The sequence below is a fragment of the Rutidosis leptorrhynchoides genome, unplaced genomic scaffold, assembly GCF_046630445.1.
Source record: "Rutidosis leptorrhynchoides isolate AG116_Rl617_1_P2 unplaced genomic scaffold, CSIRO_AGI_Rlap_v1 contig334, whole genome shotgun sequence".
NCBI lineage: Eukaryota > Viridiplantae > Streptophyta > Magnoliopsida > Asterales > Asteraceae > Rutidosis > Rutidosis leptorrhynchoides.
Window position 1 is genome coordinate 59,905 of NW_027266574.1, and position 16,641 is coordinate 76,545.

At 37.8% G+C, this 16,641-nt stretch overlaps 2 pseudogenes; one reads left to right on the forward strand and one right to left on the reverse strand.

Annotated features, from left to right (window-relative positions):
• Window positions 1-8,409: 8,409 nt before the first annotated feature.
• Window positions 8,410-9,492, forward strand: LOC139882983 (UDP-URONIC ACID TRANSPORTER 1-like; annotated as a pseudogene).
• A 1,621-nt stretch (window positions 9,493-11,113) lies between these two features.
• LOC139882984 (uncharacterized) lies at window positions 11,114-14,552 on the reverse strand (annotated as a pseudogene).
• Window positions 14,553-16,641: the final 2,089 nt, after the last annotated feature.

The window sequence follows — 16,641 nt, forward strand, 5'->3', positions numbered from 1 at the left end:
AGAAGGAAAAATAAAATGAAAAAGAGGGTTCGTGAAAAAAATAAATGGTTTAAAAGAAAGATAATGAAAAAAATGTCTCATCCTTTTATGATTTCCAATGCAAAGCCGTTCCCCAACCCAAATTCAAGAATGGTCGCAACGGAAAGAGATTAAAATGATTTTTTTTTTTTGACATTGAAAAATAAAAATGATAGTCTGACTTTCAATTAGGTTTTTAATCCTCTTTCAAAAGCAAAGTGTGTAATCAATGCGATTTTAGACCTAGAAAGAGTTAATGTCCAATCTTATATATAGTGTCATGAATGAAATAAGGTTAATTATGGGTAAAAACCTTTTAGCCCATCGTTTCTTGTCGCCGGTTAAGGCAGCCACCGGGCCCTCTCGACGAAACATCCGGTTGACCACAAAGTACAAAAAAAAAATTATGATGATTAATACATGTAGCCATATAGGGTCATCTATGCATATACTTGAAGAAGCTATTTATGCTTTCTTTTCTAGGGTTCGCTTTGTTTTTTATCGGGTGCTTTTGATTTGTTCTTTGAAATAAAAATGTGGCGTGTGACAAGGAAATGAATATAAAAAAGATAGATAGTATTTGGACCAAGAAAGGTGGGGAACAAAGCCATGTGGAAGTTGAAATTTTATAACATGTTTATTGTGTATAAAATGTATGTAACGAAAAAATGGGAAATTAATCATAAAATCCATATAATAATAATCTTTTTTTATGTAACATATAATAGTAATCTAGGTACAGTTTTCCAATGTACCATGAGACGGGAAGAAGATTAATTGTGAACTAATACCTTATTTTTAAATAAATGTCGTTTTTTATTGTTAAATTTTAAAAAAATTTGATATATTTAAATATAATGATCATATATATAATTTTTCCATAAACCTAAAAAGCAAAAAAACATCTATAATTTGAACATAGAGAAATTATGTCTAAATATTGTCAAACAAATCTTCAAAAAAAATATTGTCAAACAAACATAACGGATATTAAATGCAATAAGTTAGGTTTATATATATGGTCAAACATATATAAAACGGCCAATTAATATAGATGTGGTGCCTCATGTTTTTGGATGTTGCCTCGAATCGGTATTAATTCCCTCGTGAATTTTGAAACCTGAAACTAAAACACCAACGATTGATCCGTGTGTGTCAATTAGAAGGCTCAACGGGGCCATTTGTTTACTAACTCATGTGTATGCATATGTCTCTTTTGTGAAATGATTGGTTGGTTTATTTTTCCATTATGTGAAGGTGTTTCTGATTTTCTATTGAACCGGTTATTCTTTGATCACGAAAATAAAACATAATACCTCATGTTTACATGTACATCTATGATTATTTATTGTCGGTTTGTCCCATTATTAAAAATAAAAATAAAAATAAAAAACGGTTTATTCCATTCTAAGTTTTAGTAGTTGTGTATCAAGTATCATCAATATTTCTATTGGGTACAACCTAGATGACCTAAATAAGGGGAACCTTTTAACTTCAAACCGTTTCTCTATTTGCCGGGGTTTGCAAATTAACTTTCATAAATGTTCTTTTGTGATCGAGATCTTTCTACTTAACTGGCAAATTCATTTGGCAGCAAAACCAAATCGCTTCCAATCTCATATCTTTGAATACCATTGGGTTATTATAAGTTAAATGATCGGCAGATTTAACAATTAACAAGATGTATTCTCTAACAAAATGGGAACATTGACATCTTTTTGAATCTCGCAATTTTTCCTTATTTCAAAATATTCTTATATATATTGTCAGTTTGTCACTTAATTAAAATGTCAAACATACATGAAGTTTTTTATACTTCATATCAAACATATATAGGCATAATTTCTTCTTTCGTGTTGGAATATTTGTTTCATGAAACCTGCCTGTCAAGATATGATTGAAGGTTTAATATGTTCAAATATAAAAAAAGTAAAGAAGAAGAAGATCTACAGAAACTTGCAGTTGAAGAAATCTAAGTCATCAATGGAAAAGGCCATCAAAATTGGGATCATTGCTATTGTCGAGGCTCTCCTAAGTGTTCTAGATGATCCTGAAGCAAAGGGAAGCAAAATTGGGTCGATTAGAGGCAATGTAGAGAAGATTGAAGTTGATTCTACAATTGTGACTGGCAAGGACAATTCTGCACATCGTCAAAAGGTTGAGGATCTTGTCAACTCTGTACAGAAACTTAGGGACTCTATCGGCTTTTCTGGAACTTCGTCGACTGAGAATGCAATTGACGATCTGCGGAGCGATCGTCGTTTAGTCGGAGCTCAGGCGACATGCCAAAAGGTTCAGGAAGACGTCGGCTACAATACCTCTACGAGCAATTCATCTACAATTCCCTAGAATCAAAAGCCTCAATTTGCCTAGGGTTCCAGGTTACTGTTTCATTGCTCAGCTTTCTCTTTCTTTTGAATAATTAGGGTTAGCTTATCTTTTTCTATTCTTGATGGATTTTGATGATTCAAAAGGCCATTTAGGGTCGACTTGATGCTCTGAATCTGATTATGAAGTTAATTTTAGCAATTATCTAGTAATGAATAAAATGTCTGCTCGATTAACTTGAGTTCTGGGTTTCTGCTGTCAGAATTGGAGATTTCTACTACAAGTTGTTTTTGGCTGATTTTTTGATTCAGAAAGCACACATTGGTGACTGTGAAGATGTTTTGTGTACAAACCTTGCGATGAAAGAGCTCAAAAATGATCATGGTACTCAAAGTAGTTGTTTTAGCTTAGTTTCTGCAATTTCAATCCCCGTTTCAGTTTTAGTCAATCAAATGAAGAAGTTTAAATTGAAAAAGTTCAATAGTAGTGCAGTAAAGGTTTCTGCATTGGTAATATGTCATTTGAAGCACTGAATCAAAAGTCAAATACAAAGTCAACCATTTACTTTTATGTGTGTTCTTCTGCAAATTCGAAGTTCAGATGCAGATGAAGTGAAATCTATGTTCCAGCTGATTGTAGTCTCATTTTGAAGATTAAAAGAAATGCAATAAAGTGAAGAGCAATCAAAAACTCAGTCATTTTGAGTTTTTAGCAGTTTATGCCTTGTGGTCCCAAAAGTGCTTTTTACTTTTCCTACATGTAATTTCATTTTCTGTATTTTGTAAATAAGACTTATGACGTCTAGATTAGGTTGAGGATTAGTATATAAAGTTCTTAACTTTCCCTTTTCGATTACGAGCTCTTAGTATTATAAAAAAAAATTGAATCTGCAATTTTACTAATTTGTTTATCAAGAGTTCATCATTTATTTTTCCAGTTTCAAATGTCTTTTATTTTGTGGATGCATTAGATTTGAGAGTAACCTTAGTACTAAAACCGAAACTAAATTAGTATTTAGGATCAAAACACCTTAGATACCAACGATTAGCCTCAGATCAGATTCAAATTTCAGCACAAATATGATTAGTATTATCTTGTTTTCTTATTTTAGGTCCTGTGATTTTATATCTCGTCTTCGTTAGGGATATTCGGTCCACCATCAGTGGAGCACCCGATTACCGCATTAACCCCGAAGAAGAATCGAGAAAGGGCTTTTACTTTTAAGTCTTATGTTCATATTATATACTCCATATGCTAAGCTTGCTACTAGCTAGAGTAACAAATTCATGAGAGAAAGAGATGATTGGATAGTTTAGGATATGAAAGACATGCTAGAAAGTGTATATATATGATAATTAACTCTATAAGTGAATTGCTGCATGTTCTAAATTAACAAAGAGTCAAACTAATTGGCCCCTACTCTCTCAATCGTGTCAATTTAAGACAAAGGGGGATGAACTAACGACATGCTGTCACGTACTTAGTGTTTCCCTCGATTAAGTAGTGAGACACTTAGCTAGAATTGTCCCTGCAAAGCTAAGTCAGCCTTTAGAATCCTAGCGGAAGTCTTAGAATAGCTTAAGAACTCGAAAAGTAAGCTGGAATATGAAAGAATGAGCTAGCTACGAAAATGCTCTCTATTGTTTAGGAAATGTGTGTTATGTGTGTCGTTTTCAAATGAGGGGGTTTACCCCTTTATATAGCCTACCAACTACTCTAGAAAATTCTATACAAGAAGATTCTAGAGAATGTACAAGAGTGTTCTAGAGTGTCTAGAAGCTCTAGAACATGTAGGAGCCTTCTACAATTGTGTGGAACCTCCCGGAAAAGTCTAGCTCAAGGCGGAGCCTTTTAGAGTCTTCCGGACTCCGATCCTTCCGCAAGCTTCCGGAGCCTTCCCGATCCTTCTAGCCGCTTCTAGAGTATTTTGGGCCTCTCTAGTCAATTTCGTATCCTTCCGGATCCATCTCGAGCCATCCGAATAATTCTGGAGCATTCCGGGTAGTTGAACCCGCGAAATGTGACATTCTCCCCCACCTAAATCGGCAATGCTCCCATTGCCTTGAGTGACTTGTTTAGGAACTCGGAGATTCCTACCTCGACGAGCTCTTCTCTTCCTACGCATTGCCCCCACCTTCGAGGCTCGCGAGTTCACCAAGTGTTCGCCCAAGTTTCCTTCAATGTCGCGTCCCTTGTAGCCTTGAGTCTCGGTATGTTGCTCTTTTCCCGATGAGCTTGTCGCGCTTTTGCTCCATTGATGCGTCACCTTTGCCACTCCACCGGACCCTTCCGACTTGATCCCCGTCTTGAGTGTTGGCTTTCCGTCGCCATTATGATGACCCTTCATCAACCGCATAACCGACAACGAAACTTGCTTCGACTCTTCCCTTATAATCGGAACGGTGCATCCTCCCTTATCATATATGCACATTAAGTTGGAAAATGGCATAGGGACGAATTTGATCTTCTCCAAGAACTCAAGCTCGATGACTAACTCATAGTCATCTAGCTTGGTCACATGCATATCCTCCTTTCCCTTCCATTCGCCCACACGAAGCTTCACATCGTGAGAGATTCCCACAATCGGTGTTGGATCCGTGTTCACGGCCTTCATCATGACGTCCACTTTCCTCCATTTGAGCCCCAACTCTTTAGCGACATCATCTCTGATGAAAGTATGAGTAGAACCGGTATCCACCAATGCTCGGATGGTTCGGCCGGCAATCTCCGTATCCACATACATCGACTTGCCTTCCGCTCTCTTGGTGCTTGCTTTCATTGCATTAATCCGTTGAAGCGCGCTCATCCTCATCGGCTCGGAATCCTTCTCTTGCGCCTCCGTTTCATCCGCCCCTTTATCGGTCATAACCATCGCAACGAGTTTTCCCCTAAGCGGACAATCAAGGGCTTTGTGCGGACCCGTGCATAAGAAGCAAACTAAAGCCTTCTTACCCGATTTATTGTCCGTTCGTGCTTGATTATCCTTCCATGGCTTAGCCGAATCTCCCTTGTCAGCACTCCCTTCGCCATGCTTCGAATTATCCCATCCTTCCCCACCATGCTCCGGATCGTCTCCCAAACTCTTCTTTTCTAAGTTCCAGTAGTCGCTAAGTGATTCGGCAGCGGCAATAACTTTCGACAACCCCTTAACTCCGCGATGCTTGAGTTCCAATTGAGCCCATCCCACGAGACCATCCATGAACATGAAAGCATCATCCTTCTCTTGCATGTCCGACACTTCCAACAAGAGCTCGGAGAACTCTTTGATGTACTCCCGGATTGTCCCATTTTGAGTGAGCTTCCGAAGCTTTGACCGAGCTTCATTTTCGGCATTCTCCGGATAGAAATGCACCTTAAGCTCCCTCTTGAACTCGACCTTCCGACGCCACCACAACATGGCTATGTCGGATAGATACAGTGAAGCCGTATCGAGCTTGGTAGCATCATCCATGTATCCCATCGCCCGAAAGTATCGCTTCATGTTCCATAGGAAATTATCAATTTCCCGTGCACTACGAGCCCGATTGTAGTACAATGGTTTCGGAAACTCCACCATTGCCGCTGGTAGAGTGATCAACGGTTGGTTCCCATCGCGCCTAGCAGCCTTCATCCGGTCCACCTCCGACACCAAGCCGGTTACCGTAAGCGAGAGTCTCCCCAGAGTTCCCTCGAGGCGTGCTACCCGATCTTGAAGCCGCACACTATCTTCCCGCAACATCACATTTTCCCCACGCTGCGCTTCATTGTCTCTCTTAACCTCGTCAATCGCCTCCTTGAAAATGTTGTTGCGTAGAAAAACTTCTTCACGGAACTTCTTTAGCCTCTCCTCGAGCTTCCCCATGTTGGAACTTAGACTCAAACTAAGGCTCTTGAACCCGGATTGTAGATCGTCAACCCCATGAGCGATCCTCTCATTGAGATCCACCATATCCCGTGAATGCTTCTGCAATCCTAGTTCAATCACTTGAAAACGATCTTCCCCTCCGGCTACAAGTTCCTCCAAGCTAGCGAGTCGTGCACCAATCGTGGGATCGACGGATCGATCCCTCTTGCTCTTGGATTGCTTCTCCGTATTCTTCTCCACAACTTTATCGTCGTTTCCGGCCATTGCGATGACTAGTCTCTGATACCACCTGTCACGTACTTAGTATTTCCCTCGACTAAGTAGTGCGACACTTAGCTAGAATTGCCCCTGCAAAGCTAAGTCAGCCTTTAGAACCCTAGCGGAAGCCTTAGAATAGCTTAAGAACTCGAAAAGTAAGCTGGAATATGAGAGAATGAGCTAGCTACGAAAAGGCTCTCTATTGCTTAGGAAATGTGTGTTGTTTTCAAATGAGGGGATTTACCCCTTTATATAGCCTACCAACTACTCTAGAAAATTCTATACAAGAAGATTCTAGAGAATGCACAAGAGTGCTCTAGAGTGTTTAGAAGCTCTAGAACATGTAGGAGCCTTCTACAATTATGTGGAACCTCCCGGAGAAGTCTAGCCCAAGGCGGAGCCTTCTAGAGTCTTCCGGACTCCGATCCTTCAGCAAGCTTCCGGAGCCTTCCCGATCATTCTAGCCGCTTCTAGAGTATTTTGGACCTCTCTAGTCAATTTCGTATCCTTCCGGATCCATCTCGAGCCATCCGGATAATTCTGGAGGACAATGCAATGCAACACAAGCTTGATGCTATCTATCTATCTATACAATATAGAAGACAACGTCGATTTGGATGAAATTTGACCACATGTCATAATTTAATTAAATAATTTCGTTAATAAATTTTGTTTTCATTTCTAAAAAAAATTTTCTACTACAATTAAATTTTAACATAGTGTTTTATAATCAAAATAGAAAAACAAATCGACCATATATTATATAAAATCAAAAGAGTATTTATATTTTTCTACGATTAAACGAGGAAAAAGTCAGCAGATTATTAATTAATTTTTCTCTCTTCTTAATGAATAGTTTTATACTTGATAATTAAAATAGGAAAAAATTTGATCATAGTTTAACAAATCAAAAGAGGAAAAAAAAAACAACCATATTCTCAATTAAGTTTTCTCAATCATTTATTTATATATTTCAGATTTTACATTTTTACTAAATTTTAATTTCCATGATCATAATGAGTTAATGTGCCATCCATTTCATTTTACAATATGTATTGACCTAACCTGTTAGATTGAAGGATTGGTTTGAATAACATTTTTAATAAGTCAAATTTATAGATCTTGCCCATTATTTTCACGGTGTAACGGTCGAAGTCCATATACATTTTGACAGCTCTACTATAAATTTCCAACTTATTTGTATTTTTTAGTTTTCCCTCCTCCTCTCCGTACAAAAATTACTCATAAAAAATGAAAATACTAGTAATTAATAATTATGTTATAATTAATTTTCAAAATATCAATCTATTATTATCGACACCGGAACACACGGGTTAGTACATACATATATGGCCCCCCAAACCATATCTTGAAGATAAATTATGCATCACCTTTGCTACTTATTCACTTTCTATTCTGTGTTTATGTATTTTCACCTAATTAAATTGACAAATCATTGGAATAACTTTTGCCAAGTAATTTTAACTTTGTGTGACACAGTCAGCCTCTCTCGACCCCTAACCTACATACATTGTTAAAATTTGGGCCTCGGCCCACTTCACGTCTCCAAGCCCATCTCCTACATCAAATCATCACCATGATCTCCATCTACACAAGGTGTCTCCTTCACCTCCGTACCTCCTCTGATCACTCACTAATTCACGCCACCACCATGCTGACTCCGGTTCTCACGCCACCATCATGCTTACCGGACATCTCTTTCACCACCATCTCACTCAATCTACACTATATAATTATGCATCTTGTAGTGCTAATATGTAAGTTCAATTTTATTTATCTGTATTGTATTTTTCACAAAATGTGTTGAATCAAATTGTTCTTCAATTCTGTTCGTGTTCTTCACTTCCGTCTCCAAATTTCAACATGGTATCTTGAGCTTTAAGTTCATTCTTTTTTTATCCTGATTTGTCCTTCAAATCTTCATCTTCTTCGCCAAAATTATGACTTTCGATGTTAATCTCTAACTGAGCTTCGATTCTTGTTAGATAGTTCTTTCTTTTCTCGATTTCGATTGTGTTTTTTTTCTCCGATTCTCTGTTTGTAATTCTCTATCAATAATAATAATGGCGACGACTACTTCCAATCCAGCCACCACCAAACACAAAGCTCCTCCTCCTCTATATCAAATCCACCGCCACCGACGGCGAAAATGGCGATGTCACTAGCAAAACAGACCCTTGTCATATCTTCATTGATCATCTTCTGGTCGTCCCTTTACAGGCGCTAAAATCCAGGCCACAATTTTTTGAAGATTGCGACTTTAGGGGTTGTGTTTTATGGTTCCGTCGTTGGTAGCAACATATCTCTCATGTTCTTGCCCGTGTCGTTCAGTCAGGCTGTGGGTGCTACAACTCCGTTTTTCACGGCTATGTTTGCGTATTTTATGACTTTCAAAAGGGAGGCTTGGGTTACTTATGCTACTCTTGTGTCTGCTTCTTGCTAGTGTTGTGATTGCTAGTGGGAGCGAGCCTGGCTTTCACCTCTATGGTTTCATCATGTGTATAAGTGCGACAGCAGCCGGAGCCTTCAAGTCTGTTCTTCAAGGCATTCTGCTCTCTTCTAAAGGAGAGAAGTTGAATTCGATGAATGTGTTGTTGTATTTGTCCCCAGTTGCAGTTGTAGTTTCGTTGCCGGCAGTGGTATTTATTGATCCAAATGTGTTTGAAGTGATCGTACAACTTGGAAAAGAGCACAGATTCATGTGGCTTCTTCTCATCATCAATTCTATAATGGCCTATGCTGCTGACTTGTTAAACTTCTTGCTCACTAAACACACAAGTGCACTAACTCTCCAGGTACTCGGCAATGCGAAAGGAGCAGAACTTTTGCATCAAGAAGGAGCCAGGGAAGTTTATGCGTGTTGTACTCATGCTGTTTTCAGTCCTCTAGCAATTGAGAGATTGTCAAGTAGGCTATTTCAAGAGTCATTCTTTCAAGGAGATGCAAGAATTTATGCAGATGTGGTGGTGAATTACAGCAAGCTCGATACCCTGAGGCTTTTTCCAGCATCCTCTCACAGTTAAGTTGGCTCACAACTCTCGGTATTAGCTATATTTTAGCTTACTGATATTAGCGGTATCTGCTGTGCTGTGAATGATTCTTGTGTTTAGGCATAATATGCTTTGATTTGAGTAGTATAGCTTGCTAAAATGAAGAGATAGGTTGTTAATAGTCTCTGTTTGGGATCAGCTACTTGTGGACTGATTTAGATGGCATTTACTAAATGTTTGGATGGCTTATTATCATGTTTGGAGCTCTATAGTTGTCTCGTGTTGACGGTTGTCTATTGAAGTTTGCTTATACCGGAGAATGTCTATTATGTCGTTTGTCGTTTGGAATTCCTTGTCGATTGGGTTTGAAATGTATGCAAAGTCGTCGATGATTGGTGACTATCGACTACACGGGATTGCATCTTGCCGCCTATGTTAGGTAATTATTTGATAGTAGTATGTTAGGCATCGAATGGATGGTTTAGTAAAACAAGATAATGTGATCATCAGAGAATGACACCCCTGTTGTTCAGCTTCCTGATGCAATATCCGCTACTACAATAATTGAAGCAAGTGCCCATGCGTTTTGCTTGAAGCATCGTCACGGACTTTTGCATCGTTCTCCCTCAGCTTCTTCATGTCCAAACTCGGCATCTGCGACTTCTCTCCACTCCCGGCTTGAGGGGGGTGTTAAAATTTGGGCCTCGGCCCTCTTCACGTCTCCAAGCCCATCTCCTACATCAAATCATCACCATGATCTCCATCTACACAAGCTGTCTCCTTCACCTCCATACCTCCTCTGATCACTCACTAATTCACGCCACCACCATGCTTATCGGACATCTCTTTCACCATCTCACTCACTCAATCTACATTATATAATTATGTATCTTGTAGTGCTAATATGTAAGTTCAATTTTATTTCTCTGTATTGTATTTTTCACAAGATGTGTTGAATCAAATTATTCTTCAATTATGTTCGTGTTCTTCACTTCCGTCTCCAAATTTCAACATACATACACATGGTAGATGATAAAAATAAGGTGAAAATTTGTTAACGTGTCAAAAAGTACCGCATAATCAAATTTTATTTTAGGATGAAGTGAAGGTGGAAAAAAGTATAGTAATAAACATCCGCATGTAGGCTTAAAATTAAACATTAGGATCAAATATATGGTTTTGCCGATAAATTATTTAGAAATATTCAACTTTCTATCACGTTCATGAACACTCAAATTATTCCATAAACTTTGAAACCCCAATCTCATACATTTTCATTTTGATTTAGTATGACATAAAGCTATAAAACTTATCCCAATTCTGTTGAGGCAAAACAGCTTTCAAGCATGCTCAATTGAAACACGACTTCTAATGTTCAACAAATTTTTAGTCGATGGTGATAAATGCATCATACAAGCATATTGAACTATGACCTCAAACTTAAGTTGGTTCACTTACAACCCAGTTAAATCATCATTTCATTATTAAGATGCGTTAGAAAACAGAGTACAACGTGACCACTAAGAAAATCAAAGAAACAGTAAGGTTATGAAAATAATGACATCAGGATCTTGCTGTCTATGCGTTTTCTCCATTTCCGGAAACTTTGTTGAAAAAGACCAAACATAGAAAGGCACAACACAGCCGAAACATCTCATTCAAACACTGAGACAAGTCCATCCCAACTACAAGAAGCAATCACATTCGGCATCCCAGGATGGAAAGCAACATCAATGTATGCTTGCTCATACGCTTTAATTTTCTTCACACATTTTGAGGACTTGTAATCATAAACGTAAATAGAACCATCCGAGGACCCCGAGACAAGTTTCTCTCCATTCGAGCTGAAATTGCACTTTATTGGGAAGCCGAAGACCCCATGGCCTTCGTATCTCTTATACTTGTTTAGCTTAAAAGGGGAATAAGAAGAAAAGATTGCAATGTAATTTCCATTTGATTGGGCGACAAAGGTGGGATCAAAAGGGTGGTACCTAATACAAGGACATGTGTATGCTTCAACATAGACCTGATACAGAAAGAAAGAAACAAAGCATTGCTTAAAATGAGTAGACAGAATACAAAACCAACATCTAACTTGTCAAAAAAAGATATAATAAGTCCAAATTTATAATAAGTTTGTGACATATGCCTTACATTGGGAAAATGATATAATAAGTCCTTTTTATCCAAAATAATGGCACAAATACTACAAAGAAGTATCTTTATCCACTTTCAAAAAAAGAAAGTATCTTATTCACTAATCTAAAATAGCCAGGGCAGCTGTATAGAGCAGAAATTATGGGTTCCCCTGCGTAGGTGAATAATCTATTTATTTTAATCAAGCCATGAAAGCAACATATATAACAGAAGGAAAATAGAACGATACACGTTGGCATCCATTTTTTGCCTAGACAACGTGATTGAGATAATGAATCATCTTCCATCGAAAAGAAAACATTTTGGGGTTTTTAATCCAATCCATGAGTTCAAAATTTTTATGCAAGAATAAATCCATAATTAGTTTGCCAACTTGGATATCACTGTCTCTAAAAGTAAATAATGAGGTCGAACGAATGGATAGTTATCATATTGAGGGCATTGGGTCATTCGAATGTAGATTATTCGAAAAGAAGGTTTAAAACCTTCTGGTCCGTAACTCCGTAACCCAAATCTCTGCCTTGCAGAAAGTGGTTTTTGACTGTAGTCCATAATTTCAAAAATCTCTCTTTTTTTTCTTGTCAATCTCTCCCAGATAATCAGTCAATCTCTCAACTAAGTTTGTTAACCTTCCCCTATACTATCTTTAATTTCTTCTTCTAAAACTTGAGACTAAGCATAGATGACCATGAGTGTAAACAGTAATCAAATTGAATTATATAATAAATGACGTCAGATTAATCTAGTCATCACTAATCAAGTAAGAATCTGGTTGTGCTGCAGGGAGCTTTTTTCATTGATATATGAAAAAGAGAGTACAGGAGAGGCAAAGATCAAATACAAGTAACGGAACTTTGTTCAACACTACTGGATTCCAGCATAAGCTGTCAACAAATCAATACACGAGTCCCCTGTTTTAGCTCTCTAATCCTTAATACTTGCTGGCTGCTGCCAAGCAAGAACACAATCTTAGCATTATCTCTAAGTTAATTAGCTGAGTCATTCACTTTTCTTGCGTAAAATAGGAATTGTTTCGGAACATAGACAGCATCTGGATTCTGAAAATATACATTGGTTTGTTGTAGTAACCATCCATGAATCAATAGTCACAAATAATAGCACACTATTGAGCCTATTCTTAGTTTTATGAGTTACAGTATATGACTAACAATAAGCTTAAACTCAGCATCCTCTTCTTAAGCCAATACAAGACGGGCTAAAAGGTTGCACTTATTTAATAGTTGATTAATTTCCAATGCACACAAAAATATATAATTTAAATGTAAAACTGGTTGAAACATAGCATGCAGAACCAAAAAACTGAGGGGTATCACCGATAGCATGTTCTTGCAACGCAGTAGATTTGTATCTGTACTTTTTCTCCTACTGATTTACTATCATATTAAAGTAAGATAATATAATTTCAGGCATGCTTACCTGGTTAGAAAGCGGAACTTGTCGTGAGACATCCCAAACAATAATGGAGTTTTCACTAACATTGCCTCCAGAAACATCACTAGAAGAGATAAATTGCCTGCCATCGGTGGAAAATTCAACATCAAGAATTGGCCCTAGGTTTCGCACATAATCATGGACCACCTTGCCCGTCCTAATATCCCATAATCTGAGGCAGCCCTTAAACCCTCCAGAAAGGAAGAGGTTTAAGTTTTCTGGATGGAACTTGACAACTCCGATGACTTGGTTATCTTTAAAGACCTGAGTCTCAACCCCATTCTCGATGTCTATCAACCTTGACGAACAATCATATCCACAAGAAAGTAGAGACAATCCTTGCTGTGACCACTTTACATCTTTTACTGGTGCACCGTGAAAGCTGAACAGACGAGCTTTCTTGTCATCCCTACTCCATACATTCCAGATATAGATATTGTGATCCATCCCAGCAGAAGCGAGAAGATGAGCTGTAATCTAATTCCAATGAACAGATCAATAAGTCAAGAGAAATCACTTAACGAAAATACTCAACAAAGCAATAATAGTATGCTTCAAAATTTTGAATAGAGGAAGCAAGAAACCTATAACCGAGCATGGTAACATTTCAAAACAGCAACTTTTGCAACAGGGTAAAATCCACAGTTTCAGAATGAGAAGTCATAAGAAAGAGTACCTAGAAAAAAAAATCGAAAATTTTGTTACAACGAAAACTAACCATGACATGATGACCATTGTATAGCATTGACTGCCTTCATATGCCCATGTAGAGGTACATGCGTCCTTCCTGATAGCTGGCTTAGCAGGGGAAACCCCTAAGTTTGGTGTCTTAATGATGGCAATGTGGAGCATGGTGTGTCTGACTCTGAATTACTTCCCAAAACTGCAAACAGATAAAGCCACACAAGGGGCGAATTCTACAGTTAAATTTAAAATTTTCAGCTCAAGAGTATTACTCAAGCTACTTTTTACTATGATCAATCTAATACTTGCGAATTGCAACCAAAAATTAAGACTCCGATACAGCTTCATTCACATATAGCAGGAACATAAGTTATCAGCAAGTAACACATTAGAAGATTACTCCAAAATACTACACTAAAATTGAACACTCAATATTTCCTCAATAGCAAAACAATCGACTGCAACTGACAGATTATTATTTGCAAAATAAGGAATTTCCAATTCCACTACCATTCACAAAATACACAAGCCTAGATAAACAAACACATACCGACGGAAGTGTTTGCCGTTTCAATTGGATTCTGGTTCGCATCAGCTACGAGGGCACGCTCTCGCTTGGACACGTATCTGCCAGAAACTGGAGCTTCTTTCGGGGGAAGAATCGGAAGTTGAGGTGGCGGGTAATCGGGTTTGCGACGCTTGGGAGGTCGGGAAATGGCGGGATGGATAACAGAAGCAGCGGGTCGCTCACCGTCGTCGTCCGCCGACGCATCGGCGTAGGCGGTGCAGAGAAGATCCATCGAGGACAGTGTGTGTGTATGTTGGTGGGAATACCATTTTAGTTCTAGAATAAAATTGATTTTGATCTCAAATTTTTACAAAAATCCACAAACCGGTCCTCAGTTTTCTAAATCTGTCTTGAACTTTTCAACAAGATAGAAAGTTGTAAGCTTAAAATTGCACAAAATACATATTAGGAGCTCAATTGAACATTTTATGAAAGTAATAGACCACTCAAGACATTACTTAAAACCACTCGCATTTGAAATCCCTAAATTCGAACAAAACTCGATTTCCCTCTTTCATTACTAATCATCACTCATCAGTCACTCATAATGAAAAACTTCCCAATAAAAAACCTCTTAACCCTGATTCAAAAACGTTATTTATCAACATCAATCGGTAATTCATCTTCTCCTTCGCAAGAATTATCATCCGTCACATTTCAATTTCTCGTAAACTCATGCGGGCTCTCGTCAAAATCCGCTTTTTCCATATCCCAAAAGCTCGAACTTGACGAGAAGAAGCTTGAAAACCCTCGATTAGTGATCGAATTCTTGAAATCAAATGGATTTAGTGAAACCCACATCACTAAATTGGTGGAACAGCGACCTAAGATCCTCCGGTGCCGACTTGAAAGCAATATGAAGCCTAAATTGGAGTTCCTAGCACGAAATTAGCAGAGCTCATTATACCAAAATCGGTTATTTTTTATATAAGCTTGTGTGGCAATATCAAACCTTTGTTCGAGTTTTTGAATGAAATACAGGGCAGCACTGATTTAGTTTTAAAAGTTATGAAGCATTCTGGTGCCTGGCTGTTGAGTTCTAAATGGGATGCGAAATTGAAACCTAATGTTGAGTTTTTGATCAAAGAAGGAGTTCCTGCTAGTAATATTGCCAACTTACTTTTGTGGAATCCAAGAGCTTTATCCCGCACGTATGATTATTTTATCCGTAAGTTTAATGTTGTGAAAGAATTAGGCCTTAATCCCAACTCCACTGCATTTGCTTACGCCCTCAAGACGGTGATGGCACTGAGTGAAAGCAATTTGAAGAAGAAATTTGAAGTGTACAAGAGTGTGGGATGGACTCAATTAGACATTTTGTCTATGTTTAAGAAATATCCACTCTGTTTAACTGTCTCCGAGAAGAAAATAGGACTGGCATGGATTATTTTGTGAAAGTTATGAAGTTTGATCCACAGTTTGTAATTGCTCGTCCTATTTTTCTGACGTATGCAGTAGGAGATACAATATTCTGAAGTTTTTGGAGTCGAAGAAGCTTGTGAAAGTGCGTGAAGTTGATTCGTATCTGATAATTGGTGATAAACGATTTAAAATTTTTATCGGTAAGTATGAGGAAAACATACCGGGTTTACTGAAGATGTACGAGTGTACTCTGAAACAAGAGAAGTTAGGTTATTGACTATAATGTGAGGTTTTGAATTTGAATTTGAATTTCATATGTTCATCCTGTTAATTTTGTGGAGTTTGATTGGATGTCATATCTTAACTAAGTGCCAAATGTTGTGTTAATGGAGATATCTTTCTCTTTTCCTTCCTCTATGCCGTTCTTCACTTGAGGTGCCCTTGCTTAAACTAATATTTGTCTTCTTAGAGATCTATACGTGCATCCCTTTTACTTGTTCAATTTGATACTATCTACACATGCAACAATAATCAAAACATCATGTATTTTGAGACGGAGGTAGCGTCTACTCTGTCACTCATTTGTGCGATTTCACTTTCAAGTGTTAAACATCTGGTAATAAAATGCAGTACGATTATTGTGATTTGCATTTATATTTGTCAACTATTGTCTGCAGTCGTTCTCTTTGTGATCTCCTTTTTATGTTATCTTGTAAATGATCAGTTAGACAGCATATGCGTTTCAATGTAAGCAGTAAACTTTGAATCAGTAAGTTGGTCGTTAAAGCGAACTTGAACAAAAATAATTGCGCCGAATTTCCTGCGTATGAAGTCCTTCCTGGATGATATAATGCGTTTCAATTGATTGAAATTAATAGCAGAATACAAGTCCTAATTATATTATATTTCTATTTTCTTATCTTATTATATTATGTTTCTATTTTCTTATCCTCTTACGT